Source organism: Meles meles, chromosome 15 (genome assembly GCF_922984935.1).
Source record: "Meles meles chromosome 15, mMelMel3.1 paternal haplotype, whole genome shotgun sequence".
NCBI classification, from domain to species: Eukaryota; Metazoa; Chordata; class Mammalia; order Carnivora; family Mustelidae; genus Meles; species Meles meles.
The window spans coordinates 82,408,128-82,415,661 of record NC_060080.1 but is presented as its reverse complement, the minus strand read 5'-3'; positions in this window follow the sequence as shown (position 1 = coordinate 82,415,661).

Sequence of the window (7,534 nt, the reverse complement as noted above, 5' to 3'; positions counted from 1 at the left end):
GCAGAGAGCCCGATGCGGGACTCGATCCCAGGACCCTGAGATCATGACCTGAGCCGAAGGCAGCGGCTTAACCCACTGAGCCACCCAGGCGCCCTGTTTTTATCTTCTTTTATTTTTTTCACTTCCCCTGTGTTCATCTGTTTTGTATCTTAAATTCCACATATAAGTGAAATTGTATGTATACCATTTCTTCTTTATCCATTCATCTGTCTATGGACATTTGGCCTCTTTGCATACTTTGGCTATTGTTGATAATGCTGCTATAAACATTGGGGTGCATGTGCCCCTTCAAATATGTATTTTTTATCCTATGGGTAAATACCTAGTAGTGCAATTGCTAGGTCACAAGGAAGTTTTATTTTTAACATTTTGAGGAACCTCCAAACTGTTCTTCAGAGTGGCTGCACCAGTTTGCATTCTCACTAACAGTGGAAGAGGTTTCCCCTTTCTCCTCAACCTTACCAACACCTGTTGTTTCTCCTGTGGTTAATTTTAGTCACTCTGACAAATGTGAGGTGGTATCTCATTGTGGTTTTGATTTGTATTTTCCTGATGGATGACGATGAGCACCTTTTGTATGTGGGTTTTTTTTTTAACTATTATTTATTTATTTGACAGACAGAGATCACAAGTAGGCAGAGAGGCAGGCAGAGAGAGAGAGGAGGAGGAGGAAGCAGGCTCCCTGCTAAGCAGAGAGACCAATGAGGGGCTCGATCCCAGGACCCTGGGATCATGACCTGAGCCGAAGGCAGAGGCTTAACCCACTGAGCCACCCAGGTGCCCCCTTTGTATGTGTTTTATAAGCTATCTGGATATCTTCTTTGGAAAGTGTCTATTCCTCTATTCTACCCATTTCTTAACTGGATTCTTTGTTTTGGAGTGTTTCATTTTGTAAGTTCTTTATGTATTTTGAATACTAGCCCTTTATCAGACATGTCATTTGCAAATAATTTCTCCAGTTCCTGGGCTGCCTTTCATTTTCACCTTTCCTTTTGACTGATCAATATATTGTATTGTTGGGGCCAATTCTATGTTAAAACCTGTTAAACCCCTAGGGCCTGCCTGGGCCTACTTAGCCATAGTGACTGCATGTTGCCTTGGTAGCTATTTTGTTGTTTAATAAATGCCTCAGCAGTTACTGATACCTGTTCCGGGTCACCGTTGCTAAAACACATACCTAAAACAAGGCCATTTTGTTCTTTAATAAACACCTCAGCAGTTACTAGTATCGGTTCTGGGTAACTGTTACTAAAACACACAGGTAGGAGACATCCAATCAGCCAAAGCCACATATGTAGATGTCTGCAGTTGTGCCCTATAAAACTAGCCTGTAAGACCAAAGAGGGGTGGCTCTCTTCAGAGGCAACCCTGGCCGGTCAGTCTGACTTCCAATGCTTGGCATAGAATAAAGCTTTACATAACTTTCACTTTGTCTCAGTCTTGTTCCTTTGATAATGGACCCAATAGTATTTGCCTATAAAAGTATTTTGTTGATTGTTTACTTTGCTATGCAGAAGATTTTTATCTTGATGAAGTTCCAATAGTTCATTTTTGCTTTTGTTTCCCTTGCCTCTGGCAACATGTCTAACAAGAAGTTGCTATAGCTGAGATTAAAGGGATTTCTGCCTGCATTCTCCTCTAGGATTTTGATAGTTTCCTGTCTCAAATTTAGGTCTTTCATCCACTTTGAATTTATTTTTGTGTATGGTGTAAGAAAGTGATCCAATTTCATTCTTCTGCATGCTGCTGTCCAATTTTCCCAAAACAAATTTTTGAAGGGACTGTCTTTTTGCCATTGGATATTCTCTCCTTTTTTTTTTCTCCCATTTTATTTATTTTTCAGGGTAACAGTATTCATTCTTTTTGCACAACACCCAGTGCTCCATGCAAAACGTGCCCTCCCCATTACCCACCACCTGTTCCCCCAACCTCCCACCCCTGACCCTTCAAAACCCTCAGGTTGTTTTTCAGAGTCCATAGTCTCTTATGGTTCGCCTCCCCTTCCAAATTTTTTTTTTTTAATAAACATATAATGTATTTTTATCCCCAGGGGTACAGGTCTGTGAATTGCCAGGTTTACACACTTCACAGCACTCACGATAGCACTTACCCTCCCCAATGTCCATAGCCCCCTCCCCCTCTCCCAATCCCACCTCCCCCCAGCAACCCCCAGTTTGTTTTGTGAGATTGAGAGTCATTTATGGTTTGTCTCCCTCCCAATCCCATCTTGTTTCATTTATTCTTCTCTTATCCCCCTACCCCCCCATGTTGCTTCTCCATTGTCAAATATTAGTTTACCATACAGTTGTGGGTCCATTTCTGGGTTCACTATTCTGTTCCATGAGATCCAATTTGTTTAATGTGCAGTTCTATGAGTTACACTCATGTACTCACCACAGTCTTGGAGGCCCATCCTTCTGTAGCCACTTGGCGCATAGGTAGGTTTCATGGAATCAGAGTCTGAGATGGGATTTTTGCCTGCGGTTTGTTGAGGGAGAGCTCTTCGGGAGTGAGGAGGTAGGACAGGTTAGGAGAAGGAGCTAAGCAAGGACACAGAGCAGCAGTTGAACCACAGTGAATCCATAGTGAACGGGGCTATGCCTGAGGGCCTGTTCAGTCAGCCAGTGGCTGTTCCTGAGAGGAGGTTCATCCTCAGACATTTGGGGGCAAGGTGGCTCTGCCAGGCTCAGGAAGATTCCCAGGGAAGGATGCCCCAGTGAGCTCACACCCATTATCTCCCACAGCAGTGGGGGGTTGGTGGCACCAGACCAGCAAAAACATCTGGGTAGGCACTGATCTTCCTACTAAACTTCCTTAGAATCAGAATATTTAACATTTACAAAAACTATCTTGGAAAATACCGGTGTGCTGGAAGCATGTCAGTTCTGCACTCCAGCCTTCTCAGTTATGGGGAAAAGCTTGCAGAGGGTATGGCCCCTGTCTCTGCTATACATTTTAATGTCAAAGCAAAGGAGGTGAAAATACTCACCTTTCCTTTTGACTGATCAATACATTCTATTTGCATATGAAAATGTTGGAAAAAAAGTTCCTAGTTTATGTATTTTTAGAAAATTCATCTAAATTTGTAGGAAAAATACCTTACTTTTGCCAAAAAATTGTTGGATATTGGAAATCCATAAAATAGAAAATAAAAATAAAAACACATTTTATCTTGCCACAAGTCTCCTGCTCTCAGTCATGATCCATTTCTCTTCTGTTTCAATGATGGGGGAGTGCATTGTGGCATGCTCTGTAAATAACACACTTAGAAGCAATCATTCATGCTCCTGCTGTAAGCCTGGATTATAATGCTCTCCTACCAGCAGAACGTACTGCATGTATGTGCAGGATAAACATCTTCCTACAACATAATCTAGGAATCAATTCCCTGAATTTGAGAAAATCGGCTTCATTTGAGTAGGATTAATTCCTTCCTCTCAGATATGGTGAGGCTACACTAAATCTGTCAGAAACATTATTTTAAAGTCAATTCCTATGTCTATGTATTATACATATATCTATCTCTCTTTCTATCAAGCATTTTATTTTTAAGCACTGTAAGATAACACATAAAATGAAAATTGACTGAAAATACTGTTCTGTTGGAACATTTTTAAAATGCACATTTTCCAATCTTATCTCAATTTCACAGTTTTGTTCCTTAAACACTACCTAACAGATCTTAGTGAATAGTAATAATTGAGGTACCTGTAAGTAAGAGAATAAAAGCTACAATTGACAATCATTTGATAGGCCTAAATAAAGCTTTTTCAGTTATGCTTTTTTGAAAATGAGTAAGTAAAAGATTCCAATGACTGGATAAGAAATGACTTCATCAGTTTGTTTCTTATTCTTTGTTTTAACACACTGAAAGAGTACCTTATTAGGTTGTCAGTTAATAGATAATCAATAGATTATCAACGAGATTTGGGGCATGGAATCAGAAAGGGGTTCAAAAAATTAAGTGATGTTGCTCTGAAGAAATTGCTTCTAGCCCCATCCACTTCTTTATGTAAACAGGTGATCTCAATGCTCCATACATAAAAAGTTGAAATAGATGATGCAAGCTCTCTCAGGCTAGTTTCAGGCAGTATTCACCCATGCATACATGAAGTAATTGAGAAAAGTTTCAATAAAAGATATATTTCCAATAAAACTGAAGTTTCAATATTCAATGGTTCTTTAAAACTAAAATATATTATAGTGCACTATTCATTTGTGCATTAATAATAATTGTTACAGTTCAACTCAGGTGACTTTTTTTAGTTTTTATTTAAATTCCAGTTAGTTAGCATACAGTGTTATATTACTTTCAGGTGTACAATATAGTGATTTGACACTTCCATACATCACCCGGTGCTCATCACAACCAGTGCACTCCTTAATCTCTACCACCTGTTTCACCCATCCTCTGCTCACCTCCCTTCTGATAACCATCAGCTTGTTCTCTGTAGTTAAGAGTCTGTTTCTTGATTTCAATATCTCTCATTTTTTCCCTTTCCTTTTTGTTTTTTTTTTCTTAAATTCCACATATGACTGAAATCATATGGTATTTGTCTTTCTCTGACTGACTTTTTTCACTTAACATTATAGTCTCCAGCCCCATTCATTTCATTGCAAACGGCAAGATTTCATTCTTTATTAGTTCATTTTATATTATTTCTTTCTTTATTATGAACAAATAATTATAATTATTATATTATATTATAACATATATTATATATAATATTATGGCCAAATAATAATAATTATATATGTATGTATGTATGTATATCACATCTTCTTCATTATCCACTCATCTATTGATGGACACTTGGGCTGCTTCCACATCTTAGCTATTGTAAGTAATGCTGCTGTAAACATAGGGATGCATGAATCTCTTTTCATTAGTGTTCTTGTATTCTTAGGTAAATACCCCATAGTGTGACTACTGGATCATAGGTTAGTTCTATTTTTAGCTTTTTGAGGAAGTTCCATACCATTTTCCACAGTGCCTGCATCAGTTTGCTTCCCACCAATAGTGTAAGAGGGTTCCCCTTTCTCCTCATCCTTGCCAACTTCTTTTGTTTTATGTGTTGTTGATTTTAGCTATTGTGATACCTCATTGTGGTCTTGATTTGCACTTGCCTGATGATAACTGAAGATGAGCATTTTTTCATGTGTCCATTGGCCATCTGTATGTCTTCTTTGGAGAAATGTTTACTCATGTCTTCTACCAAGTTTTTAATTGGATTATTTGTTTTGTGGGTGTTGCATTTTGTAAGCTCTTTATATATTTTGGATACTAACCCTTTATTGGACATGTCATTTACAAATATCTTCCCCCATTCCCTAGGTTGACATTTAGTTTTGTTGATTCCTTTTGTTCCTTCCCTGTGTAGAAACTTTTTATTTTGACGAAGTCCCAATAATGTATTTTTTTTTACTTCCCTTATGCATTTTTTTCTTTATTTACAGCATAACAGTGTTCATTGTTTTGTCATCACACCCAGTGCTCCATGCAGTACGTGCCCTCCCTATTACCCACCACCTGGTTCCTCAACCTCCCACCCCCCCGCCCTTCAAAGCCCTCTGGTTGTTTTTCAGAGTCCATAGTCTCTCAAGGTTCATCTCCCCTTTCAGTTTCCCTCAACTCCCTCTCCTCTCCATCTCCCCATGTCCTCCATGTTATTTGTTATGCTTCACAAATAAGTGAGACCATATGATACTTGACTCTCTCTGCTTGACTTATTTCGCTCAGCATAATGTCTTCCAGTCCCATCCATGTTGCTACAAAAGTTGGGTATTCATCCTTTCTGATGGAGGCATAATACTCCATTGTGTATATGTACCACATCTTCCTTATCCATTCATCCGTTGAAGGGTGTCTTGGTTCTTTCCACAGTTTGGCGACCATAGCCATTGCTGCAATAAACATTGGGGGTACAGATGGCCCTTCTTTTCACTACCTCTGTATCTTTGGGGTAAATACCCAGCAGTGCAATTTCAGGGTCATAGGGAAGCTCTATTCTTAATTTCTTCAGGAATCTCCACACTGTTCTCCAAAGTGGCTGCACTAACTTGCATTCCCACCAACAGTGGAAGAGGGTTCCCCTTTCTCCACATCCTCTCCAACACACGTTGTTTCCTGTCTTGCTAATTTTGGCCATTCTAACTGGTGTCAGGTGGTATCTCAATGTGGTTTTAATTTGAATCTCCCTGATGGCTAGTGACGATGAACATTTTTTCATGTGTCTGATAGCCATTTGTATGTCTTCATTGGAGAAGTGTCTGTTCATATCTTCTGCCCATTTTTTGATGTGATTATCTGTTTTGTGTGTGTTGAGTTTGAGGAGTTCTTTATAGATCCTGGATATCAACCTTTTCTCAGTACTGTCATTTGCAAATATCTTCTCCCATTCCGTGGGTTGCCTTTTTGTTTTGTTGACTGTTTCCTTTGCTGTGCAGAAGCTTCTGATCTTGATGAAGTCCCAAAAGTTCATTTTCGCTTTTGTTTCCTTGGCCTTTGGAGACATATCTTGAAAGAAGTTGCTGTGGCTGATATCGAAGAGGTTACTGCCTATGTTTTCCTCTAGGATTCTGATAGATTCCTGTCTCACGTTGAGGTCTTTTATCCATTTTGAGTTTATCTTTGTGTACGGTGTAAGAGAAAGGTCGAGTTTCATTCTTCTACATATCGCTGTCCAGTTTTCCCAGCACCATTTATTGAAGAGATCGTCTTTTTTCCATTGAGTATTTCTTCCTGTTTTGTCGAAGATTATTTGACCATAGAGTTGAGGGTCCATATCTGGGCTCTCCACTCTGTTCCACTGGTCTATGTGTCTGTTTTTATGCCAGTACCACGCTGTCTTGGTGATCACAGCTTTGTAGTAAAGCTTGAAATCGGGTAACGTGATGCCGCCAGTTTTGTTTTTGTTTTTCAACATTTCCTTAGCAATTTGGGGTCTCTTCTGATTCCATACAAATTTTAGGATGATTTGCTCCAGCTCTTTGAAAAATATCGGTGGAATTTTGATCGGAATGGCATTAAAAGTATAGATTGCTCTAGGCAGTATAGACATTTTAACAATGTTCATTCTTCCAATCCAAGAGCATGGAACAGTCTTCCATCTTTTTGTGTCTTCTTCAATTTCTTTCATGAGTATTCTGTAGTTCCTCGAGTACAGGTCCTTTACCTCTTTGGTTAGGTTTATTCCCAGGTATCTTATGGTTCTTGGTGCTCTAGTAAATGGAATCGATTCTCTAATTTCCCTTTCTGTATTTTCATTGTTAGTGTATAAGAAAGCCACTGATTTCTGTACATTGACTTTGTATCCTGCCATGTTACTGAATTGCTGTATGAGTTCTAGTAGTTTGGGGGTGGAGTCTTTGGGGTTTTCCATATAAAGAATCATGTCATCTGCGAAGAGAGAGAGTTTGACTTCTTCCTTGCCAATTTGGATACCTTTTATTTCTCTTTGTTGTCTGATTGCCGTTGCTAGAACTTCTAATACTATGTTGAACAAGAGTAGTGAGAGTGGGCATCCTTGTTGTG